Source organism: Macrobrachium nipponense, chromosome 7 (assembly GCF_015104395.2).
Source record: "Macrobrachium nipponense isolate FS-2020 chromosome 7, ASM1510439v2, whole genome shotgun sequence".
Lineage (NCBI taxonomy): Eukaryota > Metazoa > Arthropoda > Malacostraca > Decapoda > Palaemonidae > Macrobrachium > Macrobrachium nipponense.
The window spans coordinates 496,502-510,910 of NC_061109.1; positions in this window are offsets into that span (position 1 = coordinate 496,502).

Genomic DNA, 14,409 nt, shown 5'->3' on the forward strand with positions numbered 1-14,409 from the left:
CAGAAGAGGTAAAGTTGAAAGATTAACTATTGTTTTTATGTAATTTTATTTCATACAACTTTCATTACATAATAATCCTATGCGATGTTTTTGCATTGTAATACATTATTCATATTTCACCTTGTAGTCAAATTTGAATGATATGCTTTGAAACATTCATTTGGGTGTAATGCAGGTTGAAGAGTGCTTGTGTCACAGTAGTAAGCGGTCTGTTTTCTGCCACCAGGGACTCTGCCATTGCTACAAACAGCCTACGGGCTGCTCTAGGAGCAAGAGCCCGTGGTGGCATAAGGCCAACTTAATCTCAAACAACTACAAACAGCATATTCTCGACAACGATTGTTAGGAATCTTGAAGATCATAATTATGTGTTTTGCCGTTGAGTCTCCCGGGTACGCAATTTTCATTCACACGAAACCTTTTTCGAAACTTCTTGTTACGAATTCTTCCTACTAACTGTTCACAAAGTGCCTTCCTGTAATTAGCGTAGCTGAGTACTTCCTTATTCTCCTCCTTCATGAGAATTTTATAAAGAAAATAGCTATTGACGACCGCCACCTCAAGAACGAAAAAGTATAACTTCCTCCACCATTTCAATGACTTCTGTAGAAGCGCATACGAGGAGCAATAATGATCGGCGGGATCAATTCCCTCCATATTGGAAACATATTCACATAATATAATTTCTGGCTTGGTCATTTCTGCTGCAATATTATTTTTCTTCTTCCGTTGAACTAATTTCGTTTTGGCTGAATAAAAAGTAGAGCACCTGGTTGGTTACATACCGTTTGTCACGGCGACTAAGAATATGATATTTGTTGCTCTTGCAGATTGAGAGGCGATTTTCTGGTCGAAGCTTCACTTTACCTGTCCTTCTCTGCATAGGAAGGACTTTACGCTTGACCAGAATCGTGCCTGTCAAATGAACTTGACGTTTTAGAAGTTCCTTTGCAAGTTCCAAGCTGGTATACAGCCTGTCCGTAGAAACGTGGTACCCGCTTTCATTTGTTTCTCTTCTGACAGCGTCAATCAACTCCAAAATAATGCGGGTATTGAATTTGTACATCGGATTTCCGAGTTGGTCAGTCGTCTCCCACCCATAGTAAGGGATGAGTGCCAGTATGTAACCGGTCTTCGAACAGGCAGTATCATAAACGCGAATTCTCCATTTTTTCTTGGTTTTCTAGGTGCAAACATCTTGAATGCCACACGTCCTTTGAATAAAACCATGGAGCCATCTGCCTTCGAAAGGGTTGCAGCACCTGGACGGTCAATTTGAATAAAACGTTTGGCAACATAATCGAGCACTTTTTTTTTTTTTTTTTTTACTTTAGAAGTTCTACTCACTCTATTTCAGAAGATGAAGATACACGAAAGGCCCAGAATATAATTTTGATGAAAAACGGTTTCTTGTAAATATACTACACTTGGCAAATAATGGCGAATTTATCAGTCGTGATTTTACGCAACATAGCAATGCACATTAGCTACTCAATGGAAAGTCATCATTTCTTCTGCCGGAAGATCTTTCCAGTCATTCCAAATAGAACATTTTCGAAGTGGACGACGTGCGCTGATTTTTGCCATGGCCTACTTATTTGTTTCGTTAGCGAGTGACTGGAAACGTTCTAGTGAAAAAAAAAAAAAAAATCAATCGCAGAATTTAGTGTTTTTTTCTGGTTTCACAAATTGCTGCTTACCAGTGAAACCGAAGTTTGGAAGATCATGAATTTCTTCATTGTAGATTTCCCATTCATCATCATCACTATCGTCTGTCATTTTGACCGCATTGTCCTCTCTTGCATTATCATTCTCTGGATCGCACAGAATTTCTTCAAAGGACGCATTCTCTTCATCTGCCTGATCGGAATCGGGCGAGTTATGGCTGACATCGTCGGGCAGCACCTCGTTACAAGATGCCTCTTCATTTTCCTTGTCGCTATCCCATGGTGTCACAGAATCCCCTTCTGATGGCCATTCACAGAGATATTCAAGCATTTCTTCATCGTTGCGAAAACGTTTCGCTGAAGCTACGAATTCCTGCGTAAGTAGGACTATGGCCATTTATTGTACTTGGGTTCTTTATATGCGTTTTAAAAGAGAAATCAGAAGAGTTGCCTGGTGATTACCAAGAATAATATGGGCAATTCTACTTTGGCCGAGTATAGGTGGGCCACTGATCGGAGAGGGTTAATAAATGTGGATAATTTATTATGAAAAGGTGAACGCATCCGCCATCTATCGGCAAAATTTGTAACTATGTTAATGATATCCAAAAAGAGAACACATATGCTATCTATTGGCGAAATTAGTAACTAAATTAATTAATTTTATGAATTTCAGCCAAAGACTGTACGCAAAATTTGGAACTAATGTTTGGAATATTTTCACTTTTTGTCGACTTTAGACTATATCTTCGCATCAACAATATTTGTCCTTATAACATGTTTATCTCAGCTTGAATCATTATAGCGTTGTTCTTTGCCAGTTTATCTGCCGGGTGTTTCATATTTTCCTTAGAAAGACGGGGAAAATGCACTTTCAAATACTTTTTGCTATTTCAATTGAAATAGTAAATTCATGCTATTTTAGCGTCATCTAACCTTCATTCAGGCATTCTTCAGCTTTTAGCTAATATATAATTGTTCTGGAAGCATATTTTTCTTAATTTAACATAATATTTATCTTGCGAAATAAGAAGAAAATGCTCATGTAATGATATACATTAAAATAGTCATTTCGCGTTATTTTTGCTTTATTTAACGATATAAGGGTTATTTTTTTATCATTTAATTACTATATAATTGTTAAAGATTAGTCTACGCTGATTCTGGAATTATAATTGCCTTAATTTAACGTATTTTTAGTTCGAAATAAGGCGAAAATTTGCCTTGAAAGACGTAAATTTAAAAAGTAAATTCACGCTATTTTCACCTTATTCAGCCTCATAACTTGATTCTTTCAGCTTTGATCGCTATAGATTTGTTCGTTGATAATTTCATTTGAGAAGTGAAACCTATTTTCCTAGTTGTATGGCCTTTTTAATTTAAAATAATGCAAAAAATCGCCTTCAAATATTTTTAGAATACTTAAAATTGTTTAGACTGTATTTTATATAAGATATATTTACGTTTTGTTTTTTAATAATTACTCTTAAGAATAATAAGATAACAGACCAAATTTGACATTGTATAATTCAAGAGATATTGTGGTCATATTTCGAGTAAAATAAACAATAATACCGCGAAATTCTCGTATCTATAAGAATTACAGTTAATAAAGAACACTTTAACACCAGTAGAAGACAAATGAAGCTCGAAATAAGAGTAAACGAAGCGAGAATAGCGAACGTAATTCTTTGCTTTTTACACAAATTGTAGTAGGTGGTAAATTGAAATAGTAAGTCTACGATATTTTCGCTTTGATTAACCTTACAACGTGCTTTTTTTAACGTTCAGTTGCTACATGGCTGGTCTTTAATAACTCAAGTAGATTCTGGAAGCATATTTTCCGTCATATAACGCTTTTGTACTTCGAAATACGGCGGAAATACTCCTTCAAATAGGCAAAGCAAGAATTTATTATTGTTATCCCTCTAATATATATATAATATATATTTAAGATATATTATATATATATATATATTATATATATATATATTATATATATATAATATACATACCACCCACACACACACACACAACAACATATAAATATAAATAGATTATAGATAATAAAGAATAGATATTATATTATTATATAATATTATATATCTATACATACACAACACACAACATATAGAAAATAATAATATATTATTATTATATATATATATATAGATATATATATATATATATATATTATATTATATATTATATCCTATACATACACACAAAACATATATATAAATATATATATATATATATATATATATATATCTATATATATACAGTGATTTCGTTCTTTTTTTTCAAAACAATCTGACGATGAAACCGCAAAAATATTCGTACTTACAAGAACCTGAGTTAACCCATAATACTTTCACGACAATTAGAGACAAATGAGGTTCGTAATAAGACGAAATCAAGCGTAAATGACGGACGGAATTCGTTGATTGTTTTAACCAAAATAAATAATAAGAATAGTAGCTAAATTTGGTTTATTACCTATAAAGAGGAATGAAAAGCTAATATACTTTTATTTACTGACTTGTTGAAGTACTTCCAAAAATGTACGGATTCGGGAGATGGCCTCTGCAATCGGACCCCTTCCCTCTCTCACACAAGATTTTCCTGGAAGAAAGAATCACCAACACGAAAAACAACATTTTCGTACTACACAGAGTGATGTATGGAACTCAATCTAATCTTCGCCTCCTCACTACGGACCACATGTACAGGTATCTGAATTAATTCTGTTCCGACATTGCTGCCTATAATAGCGTGACTCATTCCAACAGACTTTTACGCAAGTTAAATAACTTAATAAACAATAGCGCATGGAATAATCTTGAGCAACAAGACAAGGTTTCAAATTTATCGAACACCCCCCTTACTGTAAACCAACATTTAGTTTTAAATCTAGGCTTATCCTTCACCCTTATGCCAGACCGGAAAAACAACCTAGACTTCATAGTGCTTTTGATAAATTCATATCGGAGATATGTTTAAAAGGAGTGTTACTAAATGCTTTAACTGACCTAAATAAGAAATATCCCGTTCCCCTGTAGATTTATGATAGCCATCCGCTCGCTATAAAAGTTAGACGTTGTAATAAGTAGATCAGACAAAGACGGCAAAATCGTAATCATGGACAAAGACTTCTACCTCGACAAAATCAATCAACTCCTTAGCGACACAAACACTTACAACAAACTGACGAAAAATCCCCTCCAAAACGTCCCCACAGAATTTTTTCGGAAAGTAAGATTAATTGGCCAAGACAAAAAGAGCATTGAACTTTTAGAGAAATTTAAAGTAATTAATCCTAAACTACCCTACTTTTATGGCCTTCCCAAAACTCACAAAGACAATCTTCCATTCAGACCCATCGTTTCATGTGCCGGAACTTTCCATTGCAAAATTTCTAAATGGTTAGCTGGCCTCCTTTCCCCCCTTTTAGGCACTTTTTCTCCCAGTCACATAAAACATTCGGAAGATATTTGTCACAAATTCAGAGAAGCACATATACCACTTCACAACATAAAACTTTTAAGCCTTGACGTAGATTCCCTGTTCACCAAAGTACCAGTACAGGACGTTCTTCAGTTTATGAGGGAAAAATTATCTCCTTATTCAGACAATTTCCCATAGGCGCTAGACAAAGTAATAAAGTTAGTTGTATTATGTGTATCTAATAACGTATTTTCATTCGGGAATCATTCTGTAAGCAAAAATTTGGGTGTGGTAAGGGTAGCCCTTTAAGTCCTGTTTTAGAGAATATTTTGAAACTACTGTAGTAAATGCAATAAAACCCAAAAACATGCTGTGGATGAGATATGTAGATGATATTAAACATTTTGGGATAATAAATGGGGCAATTTTAATGAATTCTTTTCAAAATTAAACGCATTAGTGCCCAGCATCAAATTTAAAGTTGAATGGGAAACAGACAACAAAATTCCTTTGCTTGATGTTTATATAATCAGAGACACGACAGAATACAAATTTACCATATACAGAAAACCAACGTTCTCACTTTCATATATTCACTACTTCAGCCATCATAACATTCCTATCAAGATAAGCGTAGCCAGCAACCTATTCTTAAGAGCCTTACGAGTTTGTTCTCCAGATTTTCTGGAAAAAGAATTTGAACTAATTCGTAAGTAGCTTTCGTCTTTAAGGTATCCTGACCATATATAATTGAGAAAGCAATTCATAAAGCAAATGTAATTTTCTACCGACCCCCTCAAGACAAGACCAGAGACACACCCAACAATAAAATATAAATTCCACACCTGGACAGGATTAACCCTCTTCTTTATTCTTATTTCCTAACTCAGGGTATTTCACACTAAATATTCTGACATTATATCCCCCAATGTATTTAAGAGCCTCCTCCTCAATTACTCCCTCGATATCTTTTTTTTTTTTTTTTATTTCTGTGTTTGCTCTCACAAGGTTTTCTTCCTCATCAAAAACATATTTTCCTAAGTCAAAATCTAAATTTCTAAACATCTGTGTTGTTAGACATATTTCTAATGCTGACTCCCTTTCTTTTGTTACATACTCACCTTCATTGGGAGATTCAAAGGATTTTTCAACTGAGGTGATATTACACTTTTCACTTACTACCTTCATTTCCTTCCCCAACAAAATTTTTTTTTATGCCTGAATTTAAAGTTCGCTGAATTTGGATGATCATGGTGACCGTTCATGGCCTTATACACCCAAAGAAATGTTCAAGGCAATTTTGATTTAATCTTTGTGTCAGCAGGTAGCCAATACTATGAGAGGCTTTCAACTTTAGATAAAGCAATGACGGATTTACATAAAAAAAATGATTCCTTTCTCCAGAAGGAATATATATATTTTTGCGTTAGGACTTTTAACTCATAATAATCATTAACTCGATGACCTTGAGCAATTTAATTTAGCCGTTTGTTTTTCTACATAGATACCAAAAGCAGCGCTTTTACCAAAGTCTCCATACATGCATGAAGAATTCGTGATGCCGAGCCAATCATTCGTTTTTAAAAGAATAAAATCGGACGTTTCACTCCAGTTTTGACACTTCAACAGTCTCCTTTCGAATAAATATTTTACTGAATTGGTACATGATGTAGACACCAGTTGCACTGCTAATGTGACGCGCTGTCTTTGTTGACCCGTTACATTAAAATGCATTTCATTGATCTGATATGCAAGCCCATACATAGTCTGTTTTGGTTTTACTAAGTATTTCTCGTATGCTAGAAGCTGAAATACACTCTTCATTATTAGGTAGAAAACCAGTCAATAAACTATTTCTTACTAATTTGGTAAAATGGGGAACACAGAGAACACGACGTTAATTCTGTCAGCACGACAACAGGCATGTAGCCACTGGTTTTTCTTTTGGAAAACGATGGTATTTTATATTCGAGTTTTTCGTTTTTTCATGTATATTAGAACAACCAAATACTGCGCAGTTACTTGGCATTATCAACGATAGAATGAATGAATGAATAAAAATATATAATGGGCACACAGCCAGTCCTATAGGTTTACCTTACGACTATGAGTAGCATATTGTTTTGGTTAACCGCGTGTGAGAGAGACCAGGGCGCGTGACGTCACATTATTGGTGCATTACTAGCAATGCCTTTCGTCATATAATAATATCAATATCTTTATCTTCGTAGTGATTTGATTTGATTTATGAAATTTAAACGCGAGGCAGACGAGATTATTATATGTAACCAATTGACTATTTCTTACGTTTTCTATTCAGGATGAAAAATTATTTGTATAGAAAACGGTATTTTAGTACATTTGGATCTCTCTCTCTCTCTCTCTCTCTCTCTCTCTCTCTCTCTCGCTCGAATATTCTCCATTTCTCGTGATTTTAGGAAATTCGAGAAATATAATAACAGCAAACTAATTTTATTCAGTCTACTATGATGTAAGGTTTTGTTGTACTATGTTAGCAGCACCTCTAGATCTTTGAAACTCTAACCAGAATCTAATGTGATGGAAACTTAACTTTTTCACAAAGGGGCCATTGAGGCGTCAAGGATGCCAACTTCGAACAATCTTGAAGTAAAGGAACAGCATTCAATATGTCACATCAGGTGCTATTTGTCAAGCCTGAAATCCTACAATAATAGACAACAATCTTTCCTTCTTCGATTCAGCTCGAGAATATTAAATTGTTACTTTATAATGCTGAGTTTTTGCTTCTTTCCATGTTGGCCATCCTGCATCTTCCACAGAGGTCACGTCCAGAGTTTGTTCAAAATATTCAGTTTCCTTCATAATTCTTCCAAGTATCAGTTTTCAGGTATAGTTATTATTTCATCCCAGTGACTTCGTATATATGTTGACACAGAATTTATATTTTGTTTAAAGAAAATGAAATAGTTTCTTTTCCAGCAACCAGAGTATGTCCATAGGTTCTTATAGCTACTAAGAGAGAGAGAGAGAGAGAGAGAGAGAGAGAGAGAGAGAGAGAGAGAGAGAGAGAATAGCTGGAGACCGCCAAAAAAAAGTAAAGCTTGAGAGAACAGAGATGAGAATGCCGAGGTGGATTATGGGAGTATCGCTGCTTGAGGGATCGAAAATGACGAAATAAGAAGGACAGGCTTAGTAAAGATTTCAGAGGTGATAAGAGAGTCACGATTGAGATGGTATGGGCATGTGTTGAGGATGGATGACGAGGAGGGAGTGAAAAGGACTTGGGAAACGTGTTACAGGAAGAAGATCGAGAGGGAGACGACAGTATTAGATGGCGAGATAAAGTGGAGGAAGATATTATGGAGAGAAGGCAGTGGAGGAGAAGGCGCATCAGGCAACCGACCCTTTAATGTAGTGATAACGGTGGGAAAGTGGAAGACCAAATCTCAGGCACTGTGTCCAGTCGGTGCTGGTAAAATCGTTGGCAGGAAGTTTGTCTCCTTCTTGACTTAAGGGATGGTTTCATTATTGTTATTATTGATTATTATAATTATGAGAACCTTCAGGAACTCGACTCGACCAAAGAAGGCACCCAAGTGGGTAGAGCCCAATGGGGCATCGCCTTCCTCAGGAAATCCCCCCAGGAAGAAGCCCCGAGGGAGTTCCCTACGTGGAGGAAAATCAGCTCAGAACAAATGACCTCTCACAGATGATGACCCCTGAGAGCACGCGCCCTTTCGCCCAACTGACCCAAGACAGGAATTATCTGAACCCTTAGTATTTGAATCCTTTGCTAACTGTCAAGCTTTCTTCTGAGGTAAAACGCAGACTTCTACTATTCCTAAAGTCTTTATTTAAGTTTTCTGTTCCCATATTTACTTTGCATTCGTTTAATATTTATATCACTATTAATACAGTTTCGTGTGGCTTTCAAATATCTAGTTATTTCCATGGAACTTTTGCATTATCTTATTCATTTTTTATTTTCCCTTTTTCCATCACGGGTTACTCCGAGCGAACCTCACCATCTGTTTGTTACTCCACCATCTTCTCCTTCAGTCTTCCACTTGAAAGCAAAATGGACGGAAATGGAGAGGAGCCCATTCATCTTCATTCCTTTATAGACTGTCCTCAAAATTAAAATTCAAATTCAAATAGTTTATTGACATAGAAATGCATAAAATAGAATGCATACGCATGCTTATGCATCCCCTTCCAAGTAAGACAAAACTCAATTTACCATATTAGTTAGTTATTCCAAAACAACTTGGGAACTTTTGAACTATCATTTCAGTTACATTGTTATTCATAAGAAAACAAACCATTTCAGATACACTAGTTATTGTTCTTTCTCTAAATTCTAGAAGTTCAAAACACTCCAACATATAATATAATGCTCCAAGTGTGAGAGAATGCCTCGCCACACAATCTTCAAGGTTTGCCATTGTCATCAACAATTGCCAACAAAATTTATAACCTAACCTTAGCCTCATATCAAAGGTATCAAGTTTAGAATCTAATGAAGACTTGCCATAAGTTATACGGGTGTTTTCATCACATAAAGGTAGTGCATCACACTAGCACTACCTTCTTCTAGAATTCTAACTAAGTTTTCTGCTTCCTAAACATTTTGTATTTGTTTTATTCCTTTTTTTAATAATTCTGCCAAGGCTCATAATGCTCTCAATATCAACCATAGGTCTTTGTGTTGCCTGTTTGGCCAAGTTTTCAGCAACTCCATTCAATGGAATACCATATAAGAAGGGATTAAAAAAAAATCTAACAAAGTCCCTTCTCTTTAAGATCACAAACCAACATCTTGCAGTGAATAACAATACCATTATTAGTAGGAGTTTTACTGTTCAAAGTAAATAATGCACTCTTTATATGCGTTTCAAAAGAGAAAGGAGGAGATTTACCTGAGGAATATCAAGTATAGATATGGGCAATTCTCCTGAGACACATTGTAGATTATAAATCTCAGATTTTATCTCTATATGAAATTCCCAAGCTTTAGGATTAAGTAAAGGTTATTGATAACTTGGTTGGCCGAGCTGTACTCGGCCATTGTAGTGGAACGCTCGTTTCCCTTTGGCCAAGTATAGGTCGGCCAATGATCGAGAGGGTTAATAAATGGGAATAATTTATCTTGAAAAAGTGAATGCATGCGCCATCTATCGGCAAAATTTGGAACTATGTTAATTATATCCAAAAAAAAAGTGTATGTATATCGGCAACATTTAGAACAATATGAATTATATCCAAAATGTGAATGCATACGCCATCTATCGGCGAAATTTGGAACTATATCAATTATATCCAAAAAGTGAACGCATACGCCATCTATTGGCGAAATTAGGAACTAAATTTATTAATTTTATGAATTTTAGCCGAAGACTGAACGCAAAATTTGGACCTAATGTTTAGACTATTTTCACTTTCTGCCGACTTTAGACCCTATCTTCGCATCAATAATATTTGTCCTTATAACATGCTTATCTCAGCTTGAATCATTATAGAGTTGTTCTTTGCCAATTTATCTGCCGGGTGTTTCATATTTTCTTAGCGTCATCTAACCTTCATTCAGGGATTCTTCAGCTTTTAGCTAATATATAATTATTCCTGATTTTCTTAATTTAATATATTTTTCTCTCGAATTAGGGAGAACATGCACTTGTAAATATGTACATTAAAATAGTCATTTCGCGTTATTTTTGCTTTATTTAACGATATAAGGGTTATTTTTTTATCTTTTAATTACTATATAATTGTTAAAGATTAGTGTACGCTGATTCTGGAATTATAATTGCCTTAATTTAACGTATTTTTAGTTCGAAATAAGGCGAAAATTTGCCTTGAAAGACGTAAATTTAAAAAGTAAATTCACGCTATTTTCACCTTATTCAGCCTCATAACTTGATTCTTTCAGCTTTGATCGCTATAGATTTGTTCGTTGATAATTTCATTTGAGAAGTGAAACCTATTTTCCTAGTTGTATGGCCTTTTCAATTTAAAATAATGCAAAAATTCGCCCTCAAATATTTTTGAAATACTTAAACTTATTTGGGCCGAATTTTATATTAGATTTATTTGCGTTTTTTGTTTTAATAATTACTCTTAGAAACAAGATAACCGACCAAATTTGACATAGCATAATTCTAGAGATAGGTATTTTAGATATTATATGGCTGGTCTTTAATATATATACATATATATATTATTATATATATATATATATATATCTATATATATATATATATATATATATATATATATATAGATATATATATATTATATATATATATATATATATATATATATATATATATATATATATATTTCGTTTTCTTTTTCAAAACAGTATGGTTAATCTAACTAAATCTGACACTGCGATTATTCAGGACGTATTTCGGTCACATTTCTTGTTAAAACGACGATAAAACCTAAATAATATTCGTACATACAAGAACCTGAGTTAACAGATAATACTTTCACGACAATTAGAGACAAATAAAGTTCGTAATAAGACGAAATCAAGCATAAATGACGGACGGAATTCGTTGATTGTAAACCAAAATAAATGATAAATATAGTAGCTAAATTTTGTTTATTACCTATAAAGATGAATTAAAAGCTAATATACTTTTATATTGCCGAAGGGGAAATCGAAAATAGGAAATCATTCATGTAATATTCATGTCATATCAGAGACAAACAAATGAAACACAAACAAAGGAGGAAGACAACGACCAAGAGAGCCGTTCCAAAGGAAAATCTTGGCTCCTTCTACTGCTACTACTCCCTTGATGCGGTGACGTCATTGTTAATGACGAGACTTCTTTCATCATATTTTGCCTTAATTCCTAAAAAGAAAAATATCCTTGTCCAATATAGATAGAATAATTAGAGATGAATCTTAGCCAACTAGAAGCAAGAAAAAAGCTCTAAATTGAACGAAATCCGGCGAAATCAACATAATATGGGACGAGATTTCCAAGCCAGAACATTAAAAGATTTTTACTACAACATAAATTCAAATGACATTTTCTCCGTAAATATTGACATATTTTAATTACAGCGTCTTTCGGAATACGTCAAATACGATACAAAATGAAAAGGGATAGCATTAGATAGTCAATGTATCGTCATAACAGTATTTTAAGCACATTTATAACTCAACTGCCCTGGAAGAGAATATTTTTTTCTTTTTTTTTCATTAAAGATGGCTATAGCGTTCCTAAAACCCGAAAACAAAACAAAAACAGAAAACAATTCCCGAAACCCTTAGAAACAATGGCCCAGGTTAAGAACAAAGTGAATATATATATATATATATATATAATGATATATATATAATATTGTTATATATGGTATATATAGATATATATATTTAAATATATATATCTATATATATATATATATATATATAGATATATCCGCTGCGGTCCCAAGGCCAGCATACATTGGGACAAGCTGTGTAGAGGTGCAGTGGCTTAAACCTACCATAAGACTGCTTGGGGGTTATGTTGGAACTTCTGTGACCTTTTAGGAAGCAATAGGCTTATGGACAGTACACATTAACAGCTCTGAGGGCTCACGACAGGGCTAGCAAGCCGGTGAGCCTCTATAAATTGCTCATGAACCGCACGACTTACTTCAGGACAGACCCATTGATCAAAGGATGCCCGGGCAAATCCTGACTCGGAATGTTATTGGACATGGACAGGGAAATAGATCTTTGAGATTAGGAACAATTAATCTAAGTACTTTGAGAGGTAAGGAGGAGGAGGTAATCATGATGATGGAGGAAAGAAAAATAGACATTTTGGGGTTGTGTGAAACCCGTTTACCAGGAGAAGGAACAAAATTATTGCATAACAATTACCAATTATTTTACAAACGTGGAAGAACCGTACGACGTGGAGTAGGTTTTATTGTGAGTGAAGAGCTAGCTGGAAAAATTAGTCATCTAGAATTCAAGTGTGATAGGATTATTAGCATTTCCTTAACGTTTCAAGCCAGCATAATTCATGTGCATGCACCACAGCAGGGCTGCCCTCAAGAATAAAAGGAAGAATTCTACAGACATCTACGAGAAGTAAAAGATTCTGTCCCATATGTAGAGAATACATTAATAATTGGAGATATGAATGGACATATTGGGCAAGACAGGACAGGCATAGAGAGCATATTAGGAGCATTTAGCATTGGAGACAGAAATAGAGAAGGAGAAAACATAATTGATTTTTGCATACTAAACCAGATGTCCATTATGAACTCTTTCTATAATCATAGAGACAGCCACAAGTGGACACGTAGGGGGTATCCGATGGAAAACTTCCGGCTTTAGGAGCATATACTGAAAAATCAATCATAGATTTGGCAATAACAAATAACAAAAATATGGTCAGAGATGTAAAAAGCATCCCCTCTGTGTCATTCGATTCAGATCACAGGCTTCTCTTAATTAAATTAAAGATGACAAAACCCAAATCAATTAAAAGCCAAGTGAGAGAAAGATTTATTTTAGAGAATATGAGGGAAGAGGAGTGCTTAGTTAGATATCAAAACGAAATAAGAAGAGCTAAACAAATGCAACAAGAGAGCAATGACCCAAATTAAAAATGGAGACACTTTAAAATGGCTGTAGTGGGTGCTGCCAATAATACAGTGCAGAAGAAAAGAGTTCGAGGTAGAAGGAAAAAACAAACTGCTTGGTGGACCCCCACACTAAAGGCCGCTGTTGCAAACAAAATGAAACTCTTCAGAAAATGGATGAAAACTTTGAACTTGGAAGATCACAATAACTATAAAGAAGCCTTGAGAGAAACGGAAAAAATAAAAGCTCAAACAAAAAGAGAAACATGGGAAAGAATAGGAGAAGATCTGGAAAATGATCTCCAAGGTACCAGAAAACTCATATATAGCACTGCCAAAAACTATAGAAAGGGAAGCCAACCACCCACTTATGTAATCAAAGAAACATCACTTTGAAACACTACTAAACAACGAAAACAATGACCTTGAAGAGCATGTAGAATTTGCTGTGGTTGGGGATGCAGAACCTGACATAACAACACTGGAGGTAAAAAATGCTCTCAAGAGGATGAGAAATGGTAAGGCCCCTGGAGTGGATACAATACCTGCAGAGCTCCTTAAAAACATGGGCGAGGATGGAGTCATCTGGTTACTAGAGCTAATCGACATACTCTGGAATGGGCAAATGCCACCTGAAGACTGGAGAAGAGATCTAATATGCCCAATCTATAAGAAAGGTGACAAGGCAAATTGCAGCAATTATAGAGGAATATCC